A 27,053-nucleotide genomic window follows, 5' to 3' on the forward strand; every position below is an offset into this window, starting at 1 on the left:
GTGCTGCAAGGAACCAAAGCTACGAAGGAGGATTACAGTTTGTCCTTGCAGGAGTCAGTGACTTAATAGGGTCTAACAAAGGGTTGAACCTGAATGAGACAGTCACCCTTCAACATGGGGCCATGGCAGAGTGAACCAAGAACACTACAATGGGGGTGAGAGTGGAGCCATGATGGATTCACAGTTCATCACCTCCACCATCATGTGGACCACCTGATCACCTCTCCCTCAACCTCTAAATAACTCATTCCCTGACCGGGAATCAAACCCGGGCCGCGGCGGTGAAAGCGCCAAATCCTAGCCACTAGACCATCAGGGACCACACCGAGCTGTCCAACAACAGAGACTATAGACAATGACTCAAGAACACAGGACTCTGTGGTCTCAGCTTGAGATACAGAGGGTCCACCAAGACCACCAGACACCTCAGCCCCCTAAAGACAGTCCACCCCCAGGATCAGCTTCTATCACTCAGTGGTCCAGGACCATGATGAAGCCTGATCAGGAATGTGAGCAAAGCTCTTGGAACAGGCCTGCTGCCACCACAACTAAGATCCTGCAGGTCACTAGAACTCCAGTGTCCAGCTGACAAGTGGACTTTCCTCTGATCTGTGGTGGTGCTGAGTTTAGCAAACACCTCCAACAAGAAGATGAAGGAGGCCATCAACTCCTCCAAGCTCAACATCTATACTGGCTTTACTGGGAGGTCAGGAGGTCAAAGCAGACCTTCCACCTCAGATGGTTTCTACTCACAGAGATGAGGGACCAGTTCAAACCAGCTCCCTGGAGCTCCCGTAAGCCATTGTTCCCCTCAGCAAACATCTGGATCTGGACCTGCACCGGTGCTGACTTGTGTCTTGAGTCCCCAGAGTTTGTTGAACCAGAGAAGCTTCAACTGGTGGCGGTCGTACAACCAAGCGTGAAGGTGAGCCTGCATTGTCTGATCTGGAGCTAACAGGAATTAGCAAGTTAGCAACGGTTCTAGAGTTGCTGCTGAGTTGAATTTGAATTTATTTGTTGAAATGTTCCAGTTTCTATGAGGTCAGGGAAGACTGGTGTGGATCTAAAGGTCCCTGGTTGGATTCCCACCTCCCAGCCATTGGTTTGGCTCATTGGAACATTTTCAAACCCTGGTTGCTCAGATTTTACATGTATTTGATCATGACTTTAGACACATGTTCTGTTTATTAATTAAATAATCGCTTCAGTTATGAATTTAGTGAGTCAACCAGACTTGGTCAATGATAAAAGTTAGTCTGGTTATTATTCAGTTTCCAGTCAGTAGGGACACACACACACACACACACAAACACACACACACACACACACACACACACACACACACACACACACACACACAGCCTGTCTTTGGTATAAAATGGTCTGTCAGGTTCTCTCACGTTGGAAGATTTCTCTGACTCCATTGTGAATAAAGAGATTCTTCATCTGCCACCTGAGCCTTGATCCACTGATTCCTCTGATCCACCTCTTTCTGCTCCAACAAGTCTGACATGGATCAGGTGGGTCCATGTCAGCCAACCAGGAGGTTTCTCCTCTCAGTTAATTTTCTTCATCCCAGTTTAGATTGATTCTCCTCAGCCTGATGAAGGAGCATCTGATCAGGTGTTTGACTGCTTGTTGGTTGTAATTCCATAGATTTTAATCTCAGATGTTATAGAATTAATAATGCAATGGCAGTCCTGCCAAGTGACATCACTGACATGACAGGATGGCCCAGTCATGTGACTGAAGGAGCTGAGAGCTAAACATCATTGTTGATGGTGTCTTCCACTGTAGTCAGCAGCCACAACTCCTCTATCAACACCTGTCAGAGACCTGCTGGAGGCCCCACTGAGGTTTGAACTGGGATCACTGGATTCAGAGTCCAGAGTGCTTACCATTCCACCATGGAACCATCAAAGATGAAAGGTGTGAGACAAACTATGGCACTAATCATGTATGAGGGACTGCAGTGGTTTTCTGGATCTAATTTCCACAAACAAATGATGATTTGGGGAAAGGTCTGACAAAGTCTGACAAACATACCCTGATTTTTTCACAAACAAATGATGATTTTTAGACAGTGACACAGGGCTCTTATTTTGGAGGGCCATCAGGATGTGAAATATCCCAGACCTCTGAGATCAGAGCGCTCACTTTGATCTCAGGGTCCTGAATTTGGAGGTTCCTTCTTTGGTCTCCAAGTTCTAACTCCCATCTGACTGAATCCTTTTTTTAATGAGCTCCTCAGACCCTGATGATGTCAGGAAGAAATCCAGACATTCAGTTCTCATCTCAGCTGTTCTGACTGAGACATCAAGCAGTCAGGAAAAAAGTGTTACGACCCAAAGTGGGACCTTTACAGGAGCTAACAAAGTGTCTTTTTTCCTAAACTACTTGAGGAACTGGTTAAACCAGTAAAATATGCATTTCTGTGTGCAGACCAGTGAGGAGCCTGGGTGAGTGGAAGGATGTTTACCACCAACACAGAACCCAGACTTTAGTCATGTGATGAGATGGTGACTCTGATGATGAAGTTAATGGACAAAATGTGAATTGAAGGATGAACACAAATGGGTTTTTGAACCAAACACATTCCTTCAGTAGACTTTGATCCAACATTGAAGTTAGAGTTTGGTGGCTGCTCCATGTTGGAGGAAACCAGGCGATGTTAGGACGTCACAGGGAAGCTCCTTTGCCTCCTCTGCTGCCAGTTCAACCACTCACTCCCATCAGTGGAGAGCAGCTTCAACTGGGTTTGGAATTTACCACTGTGGATGCATAGGAATGTGGAGAAAATGTCTTTTGTCAGAAGTGGGATTTGAACCCACGCCTCCAGGAGAGACTGCAACCTGACCGCAGCGCCTTAGACTGCTCGGCCATCCTGAAAGACACTGACAGTTGCAGACTGAATTAATTCACTGACAAAGTAGAATTTTTGTTAACATTAAACACACAGTCTGCGTTCATGGCAGGAAGAAATGAATGTGTGTGTGTGTGTGTGTGTGTGTGTGTGTGTGTGTCAAGTCACAACAAAAGTTCTCTCATGACTCTTTACGAGTAGAGCAGGTCCAGCACCAAACTCCTTCAATGAATCTACATCAACAATTCTCCATCAGCAGCACATCCTGCAACAGTGGTGATGAAAACCTTCCTTTTAACAGGCAGGAACGTGGAGCAGATCCAGGATCAGTGGGGACGGCCTTCTGCTTTGACCGGTTGGGGGGAAAGAGAGCAGGAGAGCAGGGCAGAGACAAACACAGAGAATGCTCTCCTAAAACAAGGACTGTTCGGTCAATGGTAGAGCAGAGTGGAGCAGAGGAAGCGTGCTGGGCCCAGAACCCAGAGGTCGATGGATCGAAACCATCCTCTGCTAGAAGAAGAAAAATAAAATGAACCAGTGTCTTTAGAAATGTGTGTCTGTTAAAAAGAGGTTCATAAGGATTCTTTCTTCCTCCACAATCACCAACCATTGTGAGAGTTAACAACAGTCCACTTTCTGACTGAAGCAAAAGTAGACTTCAAAAGGTTTTTCTGATTCAACATAGCAGCTAAATTTCCATTTCCTGAACAGGAACGTTCAGCAACACAGAAAAAGGAGTTGAGGTCACACGCTTCCTGCAACCAAGGTCTAAAATCCAGGACGGACGAATGGCAGGACAACAAAGACAAAGACACAAGAAACAGAGATAATAACCATAAACTCCATAACAACCATAACAAATATAACCATACAGAACATATATAACAAATATAACAAGAAAAGCATTAAAAGATATGTCACCTCTGGTCAGATACCCTGATTTGCATTTGTGTCTCTCAGCATTTTCATTTTCATGTTAAAGCCTCCAGAATGAGGGGAGGGGTCAGGGGCAGTTTTCTGTGTTGTCTGCAAACTGAATTACAGGAAACCTGAACTTCCACTGTCAATGTATCCAATTGATGAATAATTGTTTGATTTATACATAGATAACTTGTAGTTATTGCCCACACACACACACACACAGACACACACACACACACACACACACACACACACACACACACATACACACACACACACACACACATTTTGTGAAACAACTCAGGAGTCATCAGGTGTTTTACTCAGAGGGATTCATTCATGATAAATGAGCATGGAGGAGACCCAGTAATCATCAACACAAGCGTCACATGAGCAGGTCACCACCCACTTTTATTGATTGGTTCTTGTAAGAATCACTCCTAACGCCATCAGGGTGTCATTTTTTGTCCTGCCCTGTCTCAACTGTTGGAGCACAACTACAGCCTGAACTCTGCCACTACCTTATCCCTCCCTAACAACCTCATACAGACCCACTATCTGGACTAGCCTGACCCCCCTGACCCTCATCAGTCACTCGTAGTGCCTCACACTGGAGGGAATAGGAGCATCTGTGAGCTCTGACTGTTGGGATGCACATCCATGTGATGAAGAGCTGTTTTAAACAGGGAATCATTTGACCTCTTGACCTGTGTGGGCAGGTACAGAGGGACGATTCCATCATGAAAAATAATATTACTAAACAAATGGGTCTTTAGCTTCTTTCTGAAGGCGTCCTCAGCGTCCTCATGTCCAGTGGGAGAGCGTTCCAGAGTCTCGGAGCTGCAACCTGGAAGGTTCCCTCTCCTTCAGTGAGGCTGAATCCCTGTGGTCAGGGAGGATAAGGGACCCCACAGGTATCACTAAAGTGCTTTAGACTGCAAAGCACTCAGCTAATCAAGCTGGGATCAACTGCTGTGGTGATCAAGGTATCATCATATATAACAAACAAAGAAAACAAAGTTGAGGAAAAGCACACAAAGAAAAAACGATGAACATAAACAGAGCATCTTCTACACCAGATGTCACACGGCTCAGTAGACTTCTGGTTTGACCCGCAGCAGGTCCAGTCTCCAGGGTGCCCCCATCATTCTGCTTTTCAGTTGCAGGACATGCAGCAGAATCCCATCGCTCCTCTGCAGAAGAACATATGAGAGCGTCTGCTTGCTCTTCTCTGGCTGGACGTAGGGGAGAGTCTGCTTGCTCTTCTCTGGCTGGACGTCGGGGAGAGTCTGTTTGCTCTTCTCTGGCTGGACGTAGGGGAGAGTCTGTTTGCTCTTCTCTGGCTGGACGTAGGGGAGAGTCTGCTTGCTCTTCTCTGGCTGGACGTAGGGGAGAGTCTGTTTGCTCTTCTCTGGCTGGACGTAGGGGAGAGTCTGCTTGCTCTTCTCTGGCTGGACGTAGGGGAGAGTCTGTTTGCTCTTCTCTGGCTGGACGTAGGGGAGAGTCTGTTTGCTCTTCTCTGGCTGGACGTAGGGGAGAGTCTGTTTGCTCTCCTCTGGCTGGACGTAGGGGAGAGTCCGCTTGCTCTTCTCTGGCTGGACGTAGGGGAGAGTCTGCTTGCTCTTCTCTAGCTGGACGTAGGGGAGAGTCTGCTTGCTCTTCTCTGGCTGGACGTAGGGGAGAGTCTGTTTGCTCTTCTCTGGCTGGACGTAGGGGAGAGTCTGTTTGCTCTTCCCTGGCTGGACGTAGGGGAGAGTCTGCTTGCTCTTCAGAAGTTTGCTGGACCTTCACTTGAAGGTCATGATTTTCCTCTTTCAAACAGCTTTTTAAATCATGAAGATTTCCCAGGATTTCCCACTGAGCACTGCTCCTTTTCTTCTTTTGTGTTCTCACTGCATATAGAAGACTCTGAACTTCACCGTTCAGACTGTCACTCTTTGTGGGGTCCTGGTCCTTCCTTGATTCAAGGTGGGCCAACTCAGCAGTGAAGGTCTCTGTCTCCTGAGATGCAGTAGAAACTCGTCTCCTCAAACATCCATTTTCTGCCTCTCTGTCCTCACTCTGGGATCTCAGCTGTTCAAGAGTCGTCTTCTTCTCAGTGAGTTCTTCTCTCATTTTGTTCTTCTCTGCCTGGATGGAGTTGAGCTCACACTTGAGGTCACACTTCTCCTTGTAAACCATCTTCACCTCAAGCTGAAGATTGTGGACTTGTGTGTTCAGGTCTCTGATCTGAGTCTGGTTCTCCTCCCTCACAGATTCAAGGTTGCCCACCATGGCAGACATGTTCTCTACCAGCTGATATGCAATGATCTTCTCTTGTCCAAGACTAGAAACCTGTCCCCACAAATTCTGGTTTTCTGTCCATCTCTTGTCACACAGAGACTGAAGCTGATCAAGTGCACTTTTCTTCTCAGTCAGGTCTTCCTCAAGACATTTCATCTCCACCAGTTCTCTCTCCCTCAGAGACTGAACCTGGGTCAGCTCTTTTCTGAGCACATTGTTCTCTCCATCAACCTTCCTCCCCTCACACTGAAGACTGTGGACTGTTACGTTCAGATCTTCTATCTGAGTCTGGTTCTTGTCCTGGACCGTTTGGAGGTTGGCCACCACAGCAGTGAGGTTCTGTAGCTCCTGGATTGCTCTTTTATTCTCACGTTCAAGAGTAGAAACTTGTTCCCTCAAGTTCTGGTTTTCTGCCTGTGTGTTGTCACTCAGAGACTGAAGCTGCTCAAGGGCAGCTTTCTTCTCAGTCAGGTCCTCCTGCTCTGTCAGCCTGAGAGATGGAGGAGCAGGATCACATTGACCAGGATCATTCAGTGGATAAATACAGCTCCTACTGAGATCCACCAGATCTCTGAATGCTCCAACTACACAATCCAATGGAGTCATAGCCTTCTGTCCTGGGTTGATCTGAAGATCTTGAGCCAGACTAAATCTCCTGGAACTGTCAAGTGTTTAAAGACCAAAACTGCCCCATAAATGTGGAGTCTGGATTCTTTTCTATAATGTGATGGCAGTGACAGTCCTGCAGAGTGACATCACTGACATGACTGATGACTTCAGTCACATGACTGGATGACTTCAGTCACATGACTGGATGACAGTGTGGATGCCAATGTAGAGGTTGGGGAAATAGTCTCTGAGAATCCAGCTTGAACCCACGCCCTCCTTGTTCTTCAAAAACCCAAACAGCGACCATTAGTCTCCCTCCAATCCTGTACTTGGTTCAATGTTGCTGTTCCATTTTGCAGCAGCAGGTGTCGCTGTGATACCAGGTTCAGTTCAAGAGTCCCAACTCCAGCTCATGTTGGGGACCTCAGTGGCAGGTAAAATGGTGCTTCAGTGGATCATGTGATCAACTCATGTCTGTCCTCACTGCTCCACAGGTCTGTCAAATGTTCTGTAAAATAGTTGGACCCAGCAGAGCTGCTAGATTAGGAGTTGATGGAGTTGTTGCAGATACCAGGGTCCAAAGTCCAGCTTGAACCTGGTTTGTGCAGTTCTTTGTCAAGCTAGCAGCCATTCTTTTCACTGCCAAGCTAAAGTGACTTCTGTCAACAAAGGTCAACATACAAAAGGATATTTCTACTGGCAGTTCAAGATTTTGATCAAACTCCTTTTTCAGAGCTGGAACCTTCCTCTTGTGTCAGCTTCCTGTTCCCATCTCCATGGTAACGGTCAGTTTTGACCCACGTCTTCAATCAGCTGTCAAATAAAATAAAACAATTTTCTATCCTCCAAGTTGTTTCCATCTCTTGGTGACCTTGTCAGGCTTCCTTATCCATGGAAATATTGGTTTGAATATTTAGTTGTGGGCCTCTGGACCTTTTTTTAGTCACTAAATCTTCAATTTCAGTTAAAAAAAATGGCAAAATGAACCTCAAGAAAATCCTAGAAATAAACCAAAGGTTGTTGTGTTTGCTGACCGTTACTGAGGGTGTTAGAACACATCTCTGACATGGACTGGTTTGATTTAGTATTCATTTTAATATCATTAACTATTGGAACATCCATGGTGTTACGGGTCAGTTTAGACCCTCATATATTTACTTCAAGAAAAAGGCAAAAAAGTCTCTTTTTCAGCAACAGAACTTTAATACAAACACAAAATGAAAAGCAGAACAAGCCAGAACCCAAAATATGGATTTTCAAGGTCAACAAACAACAACCAGTCAAGCAAACCAAACCAACAGAAACCAGTTACTGGTTCAAAACCAGGAAAAAACAAAAACAGAGTAAGAGTCGTTTAAAGTTCAGATGCTTGTGTGTCACTTCTGTGTGTTCTTTCCAGAGATGTTCCTGCAGTTGAAGCACCATCCGTCCGTCCTGCTGTCTTGACTGCTTGGGCAGTCCTGACCCTCTTTCGTCTTGAACCAGGTCCTGAGGGGGTTGTGGCTGTGGCTGTTCTGGTTGGTGTTGAGGCAGGGCTGCTGAGGAGGACGCTGGTGTGGATGCTCTCTGTGTTGCTGATGGCATGGATGGAGTGCTGCTGAGCTCTGCAGCTGTCTGAGCAAGGCTGCAGCGTCTGGGTCTCGGGGCGTCCGTTCCCTTCCCTCAGTGTGTGGCTTGACCAGGGAACTTCCCGGCTCCTCCAGAAACATTCCCCTCTTGCTCTTCTTGGTTGAGCTCCACTCCTGGTGGATGTGGGTCCACAACACCAATGTTTCTATGCAGACTCATCAAGGATGCTGCAAAACACAAGAATCCACCCCAAGACTTTCTCTTCAACTGTGTTGAGGTCTTCATGGCTGGGATGATGCAGGTTCTCTTTCTTATTTTCTTCTTAAAAAAGTCAGTAGTTTCATGTTAAATAATTAATGTTTATTAAAAAAGTTGATCATCTTTTATTAATTACTGTATTCTGTTTTGATGTTCCAGTGTTAATTTGATGATCTAAACCTGATATTTAGACAATCAGAGAGTGAAAGTGTGGGCTGGCTGGGAGCAACTGCCTGCTTCAGAGTGGGAGGAGCCTCAGGACTTTCCAGTGAGAGCTGCAAACTTCCACCAGCGCCCAGTGCCAGCAGGTCTTCATGATGAAGCTGAGAAGAACACAACAACACCAGAGCACTGGAGAGGAGCACAACACTTCTTTGCTTCCTGGCCACTCTCATGTCTGTCTGTCCATCTGGAGCTGGGGGGAGGAGCTTCACATGTTTTTCTTTTTTAAAAAAGGGAATGACATGACTTCCTCTGTATGTTAGAATATGAACGACTAAAAATGTTCATCCCCAGTTCAAAGTTAGAATTAAATTTAAATTAGAAAACTCTTCCCTCTTCAATCCTGTCACTCAGTGTTGTAAACTGTTTCAAACAAATTCTACTGTTCAACAGTTCAAGTGTTTCTAATGAAGCTGAATGTTCTCCTCTACTTTCCTCAGTTGTGTTTCTTTCATGTCCTCCTGACATCAAAGACAGAATTCTAGCTACTGTCAAAGCCCTGATGACATCATTAGGAATTCTGACCTGTCCAGGGTGAACCCTGCCTCTTGTCCAATGTCACCTGGGATCGCCCCCCCGTGACCCTTAAAGGATAAGAACAGAAAGTGGATGGAGGGATGGACTCAACACTGAAATCAGCTGATCTGATCCACATTCTAATGTTTCCTGTCCCTCTTTAGGAGTCAATGAGAATAGTAGTGTATATAATAATGTATATCCAACCTTGTAGTATCTTTCCAAAGCTTTTAGTATTTCTTCCTGTTTCTACTTGTAGTTTTAGTGTCTGGATCTTTTCTTTTGATGTCCTGCTGTCTGCTCTTTGCTTTTGGAGCTTCCTTCAACAACTACCAGGCCTCCTGGGTACTGTAGGAAACATGGTCAAGTTCTTCTGACTTCTCCAGGAACGTCCTGCTCTCATTGGTCTGTCTTCATTTTGACTCCTCCCACTGCCACAATGACCAGCCTTTATACTCTTGGTGACTGGAGCCCTGGTTGCTGCAGGCCTCAACACCAGCCTGTGGTTGTGAGCAGGGCAGAACAGAACTGACAGTATCTCCCATGCAGGACCTGGGTCAGCGCCTGGTGCCAGCTGGGGCACCACTTTAACCTGGACCCCTAGAAGATCTTCTCCAGGAACTGGCCTTTTTCAATCGAAACAGCGTGAAACTTCAAGTAAAGAATTAAAATTATTTAATTCACAATGAGGCCTCTGTCATAAAACAAAGGAACAACTGACTACCTCACCATGACTTCACCCTGATAACCAGGAGGTAACCTGGTAGTCAGAGCAGTGGTGCTCAGGTCTGTGGACTCAGAGGAGGGTTCTTCTTTTGGTCACAGGTTTGAAGATATCAGTGAAAGAGAGAGGAGAGGCTGTGAGAGACCTGCCACACCTCTCCACCCCCACCCCCACCCCCGCCTCCTCCACCCTCCTCAGAGACTGGAACCTTAATCCAGCGCCTTAGACCGCTCGGCCACACTACCTCACTGAGCTGTTCTCTGAGTTGGTCTGCTAAAGGCATGTTGAAGAGGAAGTAACAATGATATCAAACTTATTCTGAAGGGGGACCCCTTTCCCCCCACGGTCACAGGAAGTGACAACAGCGCCGCTAGAAGCAGGAAAGAAATGGTAAAAGGACTCAGTTTGTACAGAGCCTTTCTACCTCAGCAGCACTCAAGGAGCTGAACAATGTCCTCTCATTCACACACACTCACACACTGATGCTGAAGGCTGCCATGCAAGGAGCCAACCTACTCATCAGAAGTATTTAGGGGTTCAGTCTCTCACTCAAGGACACTTTGACATGGTCACTGGAGAAAGTGAGGATCAAACCAGCCACCCTTTGGTTGCCAGACGGCCACGCTACTCCTGAGTCATGTGACCTGGATAAGATGGTGAACTACAGCTGATCGCCATGCTAGCAAACCTCTTTTGTTTGGTTTGGTTGTTGTTTAGTGACTGTGGATGAATACACAGGAGAAGTTGTGCATAAATTTGTGTTCCCTGTTCACTTGAATATCTGCAGGAGTGTGAGGTGGAAATACTACTTGGAGGAGAATGAGAGTTCAGTCTCAGCGCTATGACCTGTGCTGACACTAAAACATGTCAGCCCACAGAACAAAGATGGCAGTCCTCTGGGAGAGCAAGTACACCACTCATACATGAAGAAACCCTACAGGAAACAAATATGTTGCCAGATACTTTTACTCTGTTTTTGTTGTTTACCCAAGTACAGGATTGGAGGGAGACTGATGGTCGCTGTTTGGGTTTTTGGAAAACAAGGAGGCTGTGGGTTCAAGCTGGATTCTCAGAGACTATTTCCCCAACCTCTACATTGGCATCTACACTGTCATCCAGTCATGTGACTGAGGTCATCCAGTCATGTGACTGAAGTCATCCAGTCACGTGACTGAAGTCATCCAGTCATGTCAGTGATGTCACTTGGCAGGACTGTCATTGCCGTCTCATTCCAGAAAAGAATCCAGACTCCACCTGTGGCTCCATGATAACTGATGGACCTCTGGTTGGAGGCTGGACGATGATGTTTGGACTGGAAGGAAAACTCCTTGTCCAAATTCCATTGTGTTCAAGTTTAAAGTCCCACAATCAGAAGTAGCTGAATCTGACAGGTGGAGGTTTGGAACTACAAGATGGTGATGTTTCCTTGACTTGATGCTCTGACTGTCAGGGTGGATGACAGCTTCTTCTGCTGCTGCATCTGAGTGGCTATGATTGGAGGTTTTACCTCCCAAGGTTGTCTGGTTCCAGGGGAAATTTTAGAATTCCAGTCCCCAACCTGGGCTGTTCTGAAACTCTTCTCCTGAATCACTCCTGAGCTGCAGCAAGAACAAATACCAGTGCCAACCAGATCAACTTCATGGCTGCTAACAGCCTCAGACACTTGATTTCCATCAATCTGGTCCCGGCTCGGGCGCAGTATCTTTCTGTGTGAGTCTCCATGTTCTCCCCGTGCCTGCATGGGTTCTCTCCGGGTACTCCAGCTTCCTACCACAGTCGAAAGACATCAAGAGGGGACGAGGCTGATTGATTCTCTAAATTGACCGTAGGTGTGAATGTGAGTGTGAATGGTTGTTCGTCTCTGTATGTTGGCCCTGCGATGGACTGGTGACCTGTCTAGGGTGAACCCCACCTCTTGCCCGTAGATGCTGGGATAGGCTCCAGCCCCCCCGCGACCCTTACTAGTAAGGAGTAAACGGAAGACGACGACAACGATCACACAATGAAAGCTGCCTCAGCTGGTTTAAGAGAGAGAACAAGCTAAGAGATCTGAAACCAGTAAAATATGCTTTTCTGTGTGCAAACTAGTGAGGGGCATGGAAGGATATTTTACCACCAATACAGAACCCAGACTTTAGTCATGTGATGAGATGGTGACTCTGATTATGAAGTTAATGGACAAAATGTGACTTGAAAGAAAACACATTAAAAAATACGAACTAAACTAAATAAATGAATAAAGAAGCAGCACAAATAACGTTTTCTTCTGCACAAATTTACTGGTATGAGACTGCATTTTTGGTTAATGAGTAGATGAAAGAGTGTCACATATATATTATATACATGTGAGACATGCACGTGGCTTTGGACAAATGCTCAATGAAACTGTAGGATTGTAGAATTATTTAAACGTTCCAAGTGGACTGTTTCAGGTTTCTAGAAGACGCTTCAGCTCTCATCCAAGAGGTGTCTTCAGTTTTCTTCACTGATGGGAGGATTTATGGCTCTAAGGGGGCGGGACCTTCTCCAGAGGTGATTGACACATGTGAGCTCTGGGTGTCAGAGTTGTTTTGGTCAGGTTGTGAAAGGGAAGTTGACTCAACTGGTATCTGTGTCAGTTAAAAGCCTCACAGCAATTCCATAATCTAGGGGTAGAAACCAAAGTCTCCTGCAACGAGGATGGGATTGGAACCCACGCCTGCAGAGCTCAATGGATCAGCAGTCCATCACCTTAACCACTCGGCCACCTCGTCTCCTGACCACCATGAGGTGCTGCTTTCTCTGAGCCTTTTAAACAGTGAACTCTTTGGAGCCCAGTTGTCAGAAATGGACCCAGCAGGAGCCACTGAACACAACTCTGACATCATCAGGCTTCTTCCCAGCAGCTTGGTGCTCCAGAAGGAAGAATCCAGACCATCGCTACATCATCAGAGTGAACACCAGCTGATGTTGACCAGTTTAACAAGCCTTTGACTGCTAAATGACATCCAAGCTCAGATTCTCTTGTACTGGTAGAACAAGTCAATGTTGAAGAAGATGAGAGCACCAGTCTCTTTCATCAAGGAAACAAGCCTCCTATCACTGTCCTATGCAGAGTTTCTTTAAAAAAAAGTGAGACAACCTCAAGATTTTCTGTTTCCTCTTGTAGGATTTTGCCACAGAGAATCAGAGACAATCAAAAGCGTGTTGGACTTTAACGTTGCAGGACTGAACAAGTCATGACATCATCAGTTTTACCTTCACAGGTGCTCAATTTACTTTACTTTCAATTTTACAGAGGTAGAAGCTGAAATCAAAGCTGTCTGTCCAAAGAAGTGAAAGCTTCCCAGGTTGTGATGTTCTGGTCTACAGACTCTGTCTTGTATGGAGCTTCAGTCTTTAATGAAAAGACTCCTCCATTAATAACATCGCTGTGCCTCTGCAGTGAATCAGTCACTCCATCCATTTTCTGTACCACTGATTTGTTAAAGGTTATGGGGGGGTGACATTTGGTGAGAGCAGGGTTCACCCTGAACAGGTCACCAGTCCTCAGGTCCACTGAACAGGTCCCCCATGTGGGATGATGGTGTTGAAGGCAGAGGAGAAGTCCAGGAAGAGAAGGTGGACATAGGAGTTCCTGCTCTCCAGATGGGTGAGGGCTGTGTGGACCACTGGTGAAATGGCGTCATCAGTGGAGCGGTGTTGCCTGTAGGCGTACTGGTGGGGGTCCACAGAGACGTCGATGGAGGCCTCTATGTGGGCCTTGACCAGCCTCTCCAAGTACTTCATGACTACTGGGGTGAGTGCAATGGGTCGGTAGTCATTTAGGCCTGTCACTGTGGAGCACTTGGGGACAGGGACAATAGTGGCAGTCTTTAGGCAGGTGGGGACAGGTGACAGCGCCAGTGAGGTGTTGAAGGACCGCGAGACTGTTGATGTTTTTAAAAGGAGGCTCAAGACTCCCCTTTTTAGCTTAGCTTTTAACTGACTTAGTCTCTCTTATCCTTTCATTTTATCACAATATCTTATTGTTACTTTAGTCTTTTAATTATTTTATTCTACTTTTTTATTAGTTCTTAAAACTTTTAGATTTTATATATATTTTATGTCATTCTGATACTTTAATATCATTGTAATTTCTGTTCTTTCCTACTCTACCTTCTTTGAGTCTTTTAGTTTTTAGCTCCAGTGTGTCCTGGTGGGGGCCCTCCACACTGGGAGGGGCGTCGTCCTTGGGATCGTCCAGGCCCGGAGAGCTGGGGGGCTCTGCATTATATGTGGAGTGTACCCGGTCTGTCCGGGTCGGGGGGTCTGGGTGGCGGCGCTCCCTGTGGTTGTGGGCTGTGGCACCTCCTGGTGAGGATGGCCCCCATAGGTGGTCTTTCCTCACTAGGATTTTCAGTGCCCTGCCATGTTCCTACTGACAGTCAGTGTGTGTATGTGTGTATGCGTGTGTGTATTTGTGTGTGTGGGGGGGGTGGTGTGTGCATGTATGAGGTCATGTGGGTTGGGAAGGCCGGGTTCTTAACATGTATTTATTGTATTGTTTTATATTTTATTGAATGTTGCCTGTTTTCTCTCAGTTCTGTGAAGCACTTTGTGTTGCAGTCTCTGGATGAAAAGTGCTGTACAAATATAAATAAAGTAAACTAAAGCAGACGGACGACTCGAGAATGAGAGAGGAAAGAGTAAACAAAGCAGACTCTTTTGAGGTCTTCTCCTTGGTCCCTTCATTTTTTGAGAAGACACTGGACTCAACTGCTGTCCATGATTCTGGATTGTGTTGATTGCGTTGTGAACAAGGATTTGGCCAGGTTTTGTAGGCGGGATCACTGGTGTGCAAACACACCTGACGCTGTGGAGAAAAGATGGCGAGCCACCCACAGGAGAGAGAGAGTCGGAGTGGAAAATGGCGCTGCAAACCTCACCCACCCAGGTGACACTGACCCTGACGGTGGGATTGTGGTAGGACAGAACTGACAGGTTTCACAGAGACACCTTGAATTTCTTTTGGACTGATAACGGACTGAACGAAAAGACTGGTGATGAACGGGAGAGACTCTGATCATTGATTTGTGAGATTGAGTTGTAAATTGAAATACTTTGGCCCTGAGTTTTATTTTTATGACTTTGTTTTGTTCACGTTTCCTGATTGTGTGCCAAATCGGTGTTCCATGAGTGGGTTGTTGAAAGGGAGTTCAAGCTTGGATAGAGCCGGTGAAACAACCCAACAGGAAGAGGGAACGTAGAACTAAAACTCATCAATAGGCTGAACCAAGATCAAATGAGAACCTAGACTGAGGAAACTCAAATAGACACCGTGAAGTAAACAAACAATCATAGAAATCCAGCCACCAAATTAAACCTCAACTCAAATAAGTCGGGTTAACTTCAAATAAGACTCAAAAGAGGTCAATAACCTGATTCTCCTGAGGTTTGGTTTCTGTCTGTTGGTTGGAGGGAGACTCCTTTATTGAATGTGTGTGGATGTAAAGGGTTTGGAACCAATAGTTTTTGTTTTTCTGACATTTTCTGTCTATAAAGAAGTCGGCAGTTTTATTCACTGACTAGTCTGTGGTCTGTTATTCTTACATTAGAATCAACCACTCACATGAGCCTAAAATCTCTGGTCCTCCACCTGAAGTGAGCCACATGGGAACTTTGACCCTCATCAACCATGCAGGGAGGAGTTCTCAGAGTTTGATTGTGCTGATGAATCATCAGAACTCTCCATCACGCCGTGACGAGGACATCTCAGTGTCAAATCTGTCATTTCCTGCTGCCAGTAGGTGGTGCTGTGGTCACTGCTGACCTGTAGATGTGTTCAGACTGGGATGTTGATCAAACCTGGAAGTTTCAAACAGATCTGACAGGTGGAGAGGATTCAGAAGAGTTGAAGCTTCATTTTAGTTGGAGCCTGAAAATGAGGTGAGACTGAGGGCTCCCAGGAGTTGCAGGTAGGTGCTGCCCCCTAGTGACCCAGTGGAGAACAACATGTAATGACATGAATGTTCTCCATTTTTCCAGTTCTTGACTTCATTCATCCTCAAACTTCTTCCAGCTGGAAGAGAGTGAGATCATTTAAAGTAGAGAGTCAATAATCAGCATCTCATCACTCATTTGTTCTCTGGTGGTGACCTCACGACTCAGCAGTGTGACATCACACATTTCGCTGATGTCATCCTCAAGTGTGTCACTCAGTTCATGCAGCCTTCATTGTTTTATTTTATTATTTCCTTTCACTTTGATCTTCACAAAGACAAAGTGCGTCTGATGGAGGCACCACTGACAGAGTGGAATGTTTCCATGTCGCCATGACAACGTGAGGCCCCTCACCTCCTCTGTTCCTTCTGAGTCGGCGTCAGAAGAGCAAGATGGCTGCTTCTCCATCTGGGTGGATGAGCAGCTCCTCCCATCTCAGGCAGACGCTCCCTGGCTGCATGTCAGCAGCTCCTCAAAGCTCCTTCTGGTTTCTTTGCTCTCCTGATGCTGCGCTGGTGGATTTGTCCACCTCTCATTCTCCAGGGTTCTCAGCCTCATGTTCTCTCCCTCCTGTTCCAGCTCCTCCAAGTTTCCAGTGGAAGTTTGGCTTTTGTTTGCTACTTTGTCTTTTCTCCTCTGTTGGTGCTTTGAGTTCCTTTGTTGTTCTTTGTCTTTTCATCATTCAAGCCTCCTTTTGTTGAACGCTCCTCTCCCCCGTCTGTATTTGGGTCCTGTTCTCCTCCACTTTGGCCAAGAAGGCGGCCCAACAAGAGTCACCAGTGATGTCACAGCTCCTGGGTGCCCCGCCCCTTCATCTGGTGCAGGTTGTGTGATGTCACTGAATCCCACTCAGACCAGACCAGTCAGAGATCAGTGTGTTTGTGTCAGTGATGTCATCGCCGCTGACATCACAGCCCTCCATCCACACACGCCAGACTGAGGTGGAGGAGGTGATGTTGGGGTTTTCAAGGTCTTCGTCATGAGTGGGAGGGGCTGAGCTGGTGAATGATCAGCTGACCAGGTCTGGGCTCAGTTCAGATGTTGAGCCACTGCTGACTGCCATTTGCCTGAGGAAGACCCAACGTTCCCCTCAAGAAATGGAGGGCAGTTTTTAGTGCAGCCTTCATTCTGGTTGGAGTTTTCCTTTCCTTTGCCCTGCACCTCTCTGGTGGGGAGGTGCTCCCTGTTCACGAGGACTCAGTGGAGAAGACTGGACCAGGACCTTCACTGGTTCAAGGAGCACCGAGGCAAAGGGAGGCCCAGACCAGCAGCCAGGGTGACCAGTTTGAAAAGCTGCTCCTCTTCCATGCTGACTTGTTGGTGTCTCCTCTTTTATTCCTGAGTGATTTTAATCTCAGCTCTCTGAACCTGAATGGAGCAGAACCAGGAAATCATTGCAGGAAATCATGGAGGAGAAATGAATGAATGAGACTTCCAGTCAAACTGAGACAAACGTCCAGGTTTGGTCATCAAAGATATCTGACATTCATCAGTAGACTGACAAAGATGCTCATTATTATTGCAGCAGATTAAACTAGAGAATAAAGAGGGTCTCACTTTGGAAAAAAATATTGCAGTATATTTTTGTTTTATCAGAGAGGCTTTAATGTCTGTCTTTGATATCTAAACTCTGACTCTGATGTCATTGGTGGTGACTGAATTCTACCCCCTGACAGACTGAAGGCTCATATTGGTGATGCAGGTAGGTGCTGCCCCCTAGTGACCCAATGGAGAACGACATGTAATGACATGAAGATTCTACATTTTTCCACTTGTGAGATAAAAATACCTCACAGCAAGAAGGTTCAGGGTTCCAGTCCCGGCTGGAGCACAGGATCTTTCTGTGTGAGTCTGCATGTTCTCCTGTTCCTGTGTGGGTTCTCTCTGGTACTCCAGCTTCCTCCACAGTCCAAAGACATCAAGAGGGGACGAGGCTGATTGATACTCTAAATTGACTGTAGGTGTGACTGTGAGAGTGAATGGTTGTCTGTCTCTATGTGTTGGTCCTGTGATGGACTGCTGACCTGTCCAGGGTGAACCCCGCCTCTCACCTGTAGACTCTGCGATAGGCTCCACCCCCATGACCCTTAACAGGAATAAGTGGAAGACAATGGATGGATGGATGTTGGAAACGACTGCAATACAGTCTATAAATATTCTAGTTCCATACATGGGAACCTGGTTCTCCTGCTCTTTAACATCCTCCAATAGGAATGGACCGTCTATGACAAAGTATCAATAAATCTATCAAGGAGGAAGAAGAATTCTGATCAAAGAATTGAAGTCAATCTGGAGATCAGTTGATCTCTGGAAGGAGGAGGAGGAGGCATCCTGTGCTTTTATCTCTCTGTTCATGTTTCCTGCTGAGTGTGTGTGTGTGTGTGTGTGTGTGTGTGTGTGTGTGTGTGTGTGTGTGTGTGTGTCCCAGCTGCAGCAGTCAGTTCAGGTTCCTTCAGTGTGACTGAGGGAGGTTTCTGTCCGATGGTTTCTCCCAGTGTGAACACAGCCTGACTGCTGATGCTGTGCCGACTCTGACAGTGGTTCAGTTTTTCTCAGTGGCTTTGTTGCTGCTCTCAGATCAGAATGAAAGTTCTCTCAACTCGGAGTTCAGCCTCCACAACATCGAGTCACTTGTTTCTCCTTCCTTTGATCAAATAGCGAACGCTTTTGGACGAGGAGGGAGGAAACCACGGCGTTTCACTGCTTTACATTTAGAATCTTACGCCAAGCCGGAGAAGGAGGTCCTGAATCAGTCACGTGGTCACTGCCGGCTCACGAGGCTTTGGACGTCACCACATACGTCATCAATACGCGCTTCACAGAACGAGACGAAGACGCGGGACGTTTTCAAACAACAAGGAAAGAAGGAGAAGTCCGTGAACCCCCGGCCTCGGTCTTTGTCTCCTGAAGGCTGAGTGGCGCCGGTAGAACCTCAACATGTGCGCCGCGCAGCTGCTGCGGGTGTCGGTCCAGGAGCGGATCCTCGCCGCCGCTGAAGACTTCCTGCTGCAGCTGGGAGAAGGAGACTCAGCGGCTGGAGTCCCGGTGCTGAGAGCGCTGCTCACCGAGCGGCTGGCGGCGGCCGCGGAGCAGATCGTGGCTCTGCTGGAGGAAACCGTGGCGGAGTACGAGCGGGAGAACCGCCGGCAGAGGTTGCTGCTCGATGCCGTGCTGAAGCCCCGAGTCAGGCTGGACAGAGCAGGTGAGTCCCCGCAGGGACCTGCTGCATTGTTCCCAACATAAAGGGAGGTTTTAGTAGCTCAGAAACAAAGTCTAGGAATTCTAGCTGGAGCTTCATCAGACCAAGTGGTCCAGACCAGCTGGAAAAACCCCTGAGACAAAGTCAAAGAGCAGGCAGCACAATGTTGGTGGGACTCAGTCAGCACACACACACACACACACACACACACACACACACACACACACACACACACACACACACACACGTGTCAGCAGTCTCTCTGTCTCCAGCAAGTCACATGATATCCAAATGAGTCCCGTCAGAATGAACCAATGTTACAGTCGATTTAGGGGACAAAATCCAAAGGCAAACCTCCTGCAGACACCAGTGAAGCTCTGTTGTTTCATTTCAATGCAGTTTCAGTCCAGATCAGTGAGTCCAGAGCTGCTAGCTTGACAGCTAAACATGAGCATCACAACACTCAGCAGAACCATAGCTTTTCTTTAATCTCTTCTTTTTAATCCTCCCTTTTCTTTCTCACCTGTCTTCATTCTTTTTGACAGTTTTTCCACACTATCATCACGTTCAAGTCAAGTCAATTTTATTTGTTTGAACCAAATCACAACAAAGTTCTCTCATGACTCTTTACTAGTAGAGCAGGTCTCGAACCAAACTCCTTCAATGAACCTCCACCCAACAATTCTCCACCAGCAGCACATCCTGCAACAGTGGTGATGAAAACCTTCCTTTTAACAGGCAGGAACGTCGAGCAGATCCAGGATCAGTGGGGATGGCCTTCTGCTTTGACTGGTTAGGGGGAAAGAGAGCAGGAGAGCAGGGCAGAGACAAAGACAGAGAATGGAGGAAGACAGATATGCAGAAGGAAAGAGAGGGACAGAGATAAAGAGAGAGAGAAAGGAAGAGACTGATGGACAGACGGGGACGTGAGCAGGTGGAGCTACGGGTGGCAGCTTGAGCCTCTTCAGGTCTGCAGCCTCCTCAGCAGCACCAGGATCTGGGATGAGGGGAGAAGAGGAGTTAGTTATGTGTGTGATTTATGTATGACACATATAGGAGGACAGAGAGGAGGAGAGAGAAGCCCAGTGCCCAGTTCTGTGTTGAGGGAATGCGTTGCTCTGCAGCTCACCTCCAAGCTGCTAGGGGGTGTGGCTGTGTCTTTCTATGGTTTCGGGGGCTCTTGTCAGATTCCAAAACAAAACTATTTCCAACAGAAAGTCCAGTGCTTCTCTTTGAACGACTTTGTTTTCATGAATCAAACTTAAAACCTTGAACATGAAAAACACGACTTGTGGCCATTTTCTTCCGGAGACGCACATTTTGTCGTGGAGGTTCTTCCACCTCTAAATGCATTCGGCGACTCCTCTGAACGGACCAATCACAGTCCTTGATGTTCACGTCACGACGTGTCGACACAATGAATAGTCAGGACATTTTGGAGGTGCACGTCTGCTGCGGCGTAGGGTCCATGTAGGTCTGCGTCGACAGTGTAGGTACGGCGTTGATGCCATGCAGAAGCATAAACCAGGTTGAAGCCTACAGCAAAATATCGAAGGGCCGGTTTAAGCTGTCCTAACTATAAGTTTGATCAAAAAGGAAGGTCTTGGGGGGGGGGGGGCATCCCGGACTCAAACCGTTCCACAGGAGGGGAGCCTGATAGCTGAAGGCTCTGGCTCCCATTCTACTTTTAGAACTCTAGGAACCACCAGTAACCCTCCATCCTGGGAGCGAAGGGTTCTAGCTGGATAATAGGGGACTAGGACTGCTTCACTCAGCCTTGCCGTGTCGTGTGTGTGTGTCAGGCTGGCCCAGGATGCTGTGCATGTTGCTTCTTTTTTGACATTAAGATGTAGGCTGACACGGATATTATAAAGGCCTACTTAAAAAAAGAAAGATTTTTCTTGGCGACCTTGGGTTGGACTGGCCGTTCAAGAATTGTCCATTTGTCCCATTATAGACACTAACATTCCAACGAGTGAATGTGATTATGAATGGACAAAGGCATTCAGCAGAGGGGACCTATGACCTTTGACCTGGGTGACACAACGTTGATCCAAGCATCTGAAGCCAGCGTTTCTGTTCCCAGTTTGCTGACTGGTCGTCAGTAGCAGGACGTCTCTTTTCATTGAGTTGATTTCTGTTTCTGTCTGTTGCTCCGCTGTTTCAGAGTCAAATGAAGAGATTTCTGATGTTGCTGTTTGTGTCCTGCAGATGTGGAGCAGCTGCTGGTGATTAAAGAAGAGGTTCCCCCTGAGCTGCAGGACCCAGAGCCCCCCCACATTAAAGAGGAGTGGGAGGAGCTCTGGACCAGTGAGGAGGGAGCGCAGCTTCAAGGGCAGGAGGAGGCTGATATCACCACGTTCCCCTTCACTCTGGTCCCTGTGAAGAGTGAAGGGGACGAAGAGAAACCTCAGTTCCCACAGCTTCATCAGAGTCTAACTGAGGAGAACTTGAAAGAAGAGTCTCTGAGCAGGAGCCCAATTCATCCTCTGAAAACAGAAGCTGATGGAGAAGAGAGTGGAGGACCAGAACCAGAACCAGCCAGCAAGGTAGATCCAGATACACTTGTACAACCTAAGACTGAAGACCAGATGTCAGACTCTTCTGAAGCTGAGACTGAAGTCAGTGAGGATGATTGGGTCAGACCTGATAACACGGCCACCTCTGAGCACAAGGAACCCTTTGGCTCAAGGAGGAATTTGCTTCAGAAACTGAGCCCAGGACAGGAAGTGAGTCATTGCAGCTCAAAAGAGCAAAAACTAAAAACTGGAAGAGAATCAGAAATCATCAGGAACGTGACCTTTGGTCCTTCTGAATCTGAGACAGAAGTCAGTGAGGATGAGCGTCCATTTAGGTGCTCAACATGCAGTAAAGGTTTTCGTTACAGAAGTAGTTTGGATACTCACATGAGAACACACTCTGGTGTGAAACCATTCCCATGCTCAGTGTGTGGCAAAAGATTCTCAGAAAAGCGACATCTTAAAACGCACATGAGAACACATACTGGAGAAAAACCATTCCCCTGCTCAGTTTGCGGCAAAAGATTTTCTGTAAAGGGATGTCTGAATAGACACATGAGAACACATACTGGAGTGAAACCATTCCCATGCCCAGTTTGTGGTAAAAGATTCTCAACGGGGAATCTGAAATCACACATGAGAACACACACTTTGGAGAAACCATTCCCCTGCTCAGTTTGTGGCAGAACGTTTTCAGAAAAGGGATGTCTGAAAAGACACATGAGAACACACACTGGAGAGAAACCTTTTCCATGCTTACTTTGTATCAAAAAATTTTCAGAAAAGGGATGTCTGAAAAGACACATGAGAACGCACACTGGGGAGAAACCATTCCCCTGCTCTGTTTGTGGCATAAAATTTTCAGATAAGGCATGTGTGAAAAGACACATGAGAACACATACTGGGGAGAAACCATTCCCTTGCTCAGTTTGTGGCACAAGATTCTCAGTGAAGGCACATCTAGAATCACACATGAGAGCACACACTGGGGAGAAACCATTCCCCTGCTCAGTGTGTAGTAAAAGATTCTCAGAAAAGGGACATCTGAAAAGACACATGAGAATGCACACTGGGGAGAAACCATTCCCCTGCTCAGTTTGTTGCAAAAGATTTTCAGAAAGGGGATGTCTGAAAAGACACATGAAAGTGCACACTGGGGAGAAACCATTCCCTTGCTCAGTATGTCATAAAAGATTCCCAGAAAAGGGACATCTGAAAAGACATATGAAAATGCACACTGGGGAGAAACCATTCCCCTGCACTGTGTGTGGCAAAAGATTCTCAGAAAAGGGATGTCTGAAAAGACACACGAGAATGCACACTGAGGAGAACCCTTCCCCTGCTCAGTTTGTGGTAAAAAATTCTCAGAATAGGGACATCTGAAAAGTCACATGAGAACCCACACTGGGGAGAAACCATTTCTCACGACTTGGCTCTGAAGCAATGGCAAAACAGTGGGAGATGTGGGTAGGAAGCCAAATAATGTTTTTTTAACCAAGAAAACAACAACAAAACAAAATAGAACAAAAAGAGCCATGGGATTTGACAGGCAATGGAGTCAATGTTATGGTTGCATGAGTGTAAGGGAGCTGTAAGGAAGAGATGTTGGCTGCTGAAAATGAAAGTGACAATGGATGAGGAGGAAGAGCGGCTCCTGGCCGGCAAGGCGGGTTCTTTATGAAGAGAGCAACTAACCAACTAGGAGGAATGAACAGCTCCCCACTCTCCAGCTCCCTGCTGCAACACAAGAAACATCATGAAAGACATCAGCCAAGGGACCATCACACCCCCCTACAAGAACAGGGTCCTGAAGGGAATCCCGCTACCAAAATACCATGAATGTAATTTTTCTTGAATCCCAAAATGATAATTCACTAAACCTCTAAAAACCATATACGTCCCCCATTGGACTGCTCGGATAAGGTCAAACTATCAGGAGGGGAACCAGTGGCCTGCTCCGGTGGTCCAGCATCTCTTGTTGCAATTTAAGAGGCTAGGAAAAGACAAGAGGAGAACCAGAGAGAGGAAAACCGGTCACAATCAAATACCACACTGAGGAACTCTAGACAACACGTCCACCACCACTTTGTTGGTCCCCTTCACATAGCGAATATCCAGTATGACTGCAGGAACAGAGACCACCTGACTGGTCTCTGGTTGGGACACTGCAACGAATGAAGGAAGGTGAGTGGATTATGGTCAGTGGAGACAACGTGTCTACATGGAGAACAATGATGAGAACACACAGCTGAGAGACATCAGTCTTGCTGAGTTAGTTAACAAAGCTCCTCAGGTCAGGAAAACTTGAGACGACGCAACAGAGAAACTTCCTTTGTCCATCCTGTGTTGTGTGACTGAAGCTGAGGAGAAACTGAAACTAATCATGGTGGTGGAGGCCAGACATGAAGGTTGTGGGTGTAAAGAGTTTTTGAAAGCAGAAGGGAAAACACATCAGGAAAGAGACAGGATGAAGCTGAAATCATGGAGCCACCATTGGACAGGAGGGTGTGAGGGCTGATCTGATTTCTCTGAGGTCACCATCAAAGATCCACTTGGCACCAAGTACTGATCTTTATATTGATGTATTGATCCCTGATCAAACACTGAATTGTCTTTGAGATGTGTGAAAATAAATGAGTGGGCGGAGTCTCTGATATCAGTGATGTCATCCAGCTGATGGAGAAATATGTGACATCAGCTGGAGCCTCTGGTGAAGTACCTTTAGTAGTAGTACACATGCAGTATACGCTCAGTACCGGCTCCTACACAGACACAGCGAGCGCTGCTTTAACAAATACATGGTTCCTATGGGAGGGATTGGTTGGATTTCCGGTGTATCAGGACCAGGACTGAAGTTGGTCCCTGACCGTCCTGGAGGGGCGGCTGTAACACAGGATGAGTTTTCACAGTGAAGGTCTTCTTCTTCTACAGCTGAATTAAAGTGTAAACAGCCGTCTACACACCTTTAACTGTCCTTATAAACTTGTCTTTTAATAAACTTTCTGTTCTCTTTTAAAGTTGTCAGTGCTTTTGTTGACATGCAGAGGCTCTACTTGATCACCACCCTGGTGTTTGACTATTTGGAGTGGATGTTCTTGTTATGATTTGTCTGTTTATCTGCTGCCCCCACGACCTGCGGTGGGAGCTAATTAGCAGTATGCACCAAAACCTAGTTAGACATGGATGCTCTCAAACCAAATCCCTGCCATCGTTCGAAATAATAAAAACACAAGAACACATCTGAGGTTCCTTTTTAGCTGGAATGTTCCTTTCAGAGCTTTAAGACTGAGGAGAAGGATTTTAAACTCTGTTCTGGATTGGTGATGTGGTCTCTCCTCCTAGTTCCTGTCCATGCACTTCTTCCTCCACTTCAAGACTGCAGCTGCTTTCTGGAGCAGCTGCAGTCTTGAAGTGGAGGTTCACTTTTCTGGACCTTTGGCCTTCCCAGCTCACCAGGGTGCTCCCAGCAACTGGAGACAGTTCTGGACCCATTGGGTCTGGTCCTGCTGACGCTATCTGCAATGCTCGTGCTAGCGCGAGTGGATAGGCCTGCCATTTAAATACCATCTTACTCACTCCACAGCAAATTCCAGGCGACTGAAATAAAACTCCAGAATATCAATTTAAAGTGTTTGTTGATAGAATCATTCTGGGGAGGAAACTTTTAGTACATCGCGGTTCTTTTTGAGGGACAAACCTCAGATTTCAGGTGTAATTTTACCTCTCCTCTAGTCGGTAGAAGTGGGCTCACGTTACAGCTTCAGAGGACTGTTATGCTACTGACTGAATGTATTCCTCAGCCATTGATGAGTCGGCCGATATTTATCTATAATATATATTTATATATCCAGTGACTTCTACCAGTGCTGTCTCTGTGCTGGGCTCTAAAACCCTCAAATCAACTCTTGTTATGGAGGAAGTCACTCAGCTGATTAGCAGCTGCTTTCTCCAGGATTTTAGAGAGGAGGGGAGGTCAGCTATCAGTCCATAGTTGGCTAGAACCTCAGGGTATCCACAGCTTCCCTGACCAGGACTTGAACCCTAGGCTGTGGCAGTGTGAGCACCAATTCTAGCCACTAGACCATCAGGGACCACACTGACCAGAGTTTGTCCTTGCAGGAGTCAGTGACTTAATAGAGTCTAACAAAGGGTTGAACCTGAATGAGACAGTTTCCCTTCAACGTGGGGCCATGGCAGAGTGAACCAAGAACACTACAATGGGGGTGAGAGTGGAGCCATGATGGACTCACAGTTCATCACCTCCACCATCATGTGGACCACCTGATCACCTCTCCCTCAACCTCTAAATAACTCATTCCCTGACCGGGAATCGAACCCGGGCCGCGGCGGTGAGAGCGCCGAATCCTAACCACTAGACCATCAGGGACCACACTGAGCTCTCCAACAACAGAGACTATAAACAATGACTCAAGAACACAGGACTCTGTGGTCTCAGCTTGAGATGCAGAGGGTCCACCAAGACCACCAGACACCTCAGCCCCCTAAAGACAGTCCACCCCCAGGATCCTGTCCCCCTCTGCTCCAACTCAGCCCTCCATTCATAACGTGACTTTGTCTCAGTCTCTTCACAATGCCAGTCACTGAAACACTGACAATGTGATGGGGGCTTCCTGTCTTTACTGCATTTTTTTCAAGGCTCACAACTGCTACTTCCTACAGTCGTCTCTACTGTGTACTTGTACTACCAGTTGTTATGAGCAACTGTGGATTTCTAAATATTCCAGTCCTCAGTTTGCAACTGTATAGTGATGATGGGTCAGTTTAGAGCTGTCAATCAATGTTAATAATTGATCTTAACATCTGAAGATTATTTTAGGAACACAAATACTTTTACTTCATTCTGAGGATGAGCAGACGTTCAATATAATTCTCATTTCCTGGTCAAAGACTCCTGCTAGTCAGAGAGGATCTGGGCTGGATTGGAAAGCTTCAGAGAGGAAAACCTTCACTCTGGACTGGACTGAGAACGGAGCAGCCTCAGCTTCCTGGAGCCTTACTTGCCTCTGTGGTCTAAGGCTGTGTGGGCTGACATCACAGTGAAACTACTGAGATCACAGAGCCTTTGAGATCACAGGCTGACTTCCTTTTTATCCCTAAAATGAAGGAGAAAAATGTTGTGTCTGTGTTTGTGTTGCTGCATCAGTTAAACAGTGACTCTGACAGAGGGGATGTAGCTCAGTGGTAGAGGGCATGCTTCGCATGTATGAGGCCCCGGGTTCAATCCCCGGCATCTCCAGCTGGTCCTTTGGAGCCTTCATCTTACCAGCTAAATTGATCCATAAATGTGACAACAGTTGATAACAAACTACCAGAAGAGAAACCAGTCTGTTGCATATCAAAGTATTTGTAGCTGGGTCAGTGTGACTGTGAGCCTTCATAGCCAGCATG

The 27,053-nt window shown here is 46.7% G+C and overlaps 3 non-coding genes across 3 annotated transcripts; 1 reads left to right on the forward strand and 2 right to left on the reverse strand.

Moving 5' to 3' along the window:
• Positions 1-247: 247 nt before the first annotated feature.
• Positions 248-319, reverse strand: trnae-uuc (transfer RNA glutamic acid (anticodon UUC)). Its single transcript has one exon. It is a non-coding gene; the product is annotated as a tRNA-Glu (tRNA).
• A 25,640-nt stretch (positions 320-25,959) lies between these two features.
• On the reverse strand, positions 25,960-26,031 carry trnae-cuc (transfer RNA glutamic acid (anticodon CUC)). Its single transcript has one exon. It is a non-coding gene; the product is annotated as a tRNA-Glu (tRNA).
• A 798-nt stretch (positions 26,032-26,829) lies between these two features.
• On the forward strand, positions 26,830-26,901 carry trnaa-cgc (transfer RNA alanine (anticodon CGC)). The gene has a single exon. It is a non-coding gene; the product is annotated as a tRNA-Ala (tRNA).
• Positions 26,902-27,053: the final 152 nt, after the last annotated feature.

This window comes from Aulostomus chinensis, chromosome 1, assembly GCF_037954235.1.
Source record: "Aulostomus chinensis isolate RoL2024-O1b breed Wild chromosome 1, RoL_Achi_v1.0, whole genome shotgun sequence".
Taxonomy (NCBI): domain Eukaryota; kingdom Metazoa; phylum Chordata; class Actinopteri; order Syngnathiformes; family Aulostomidae; genus Aulostomus; species Aulostomus chinensis.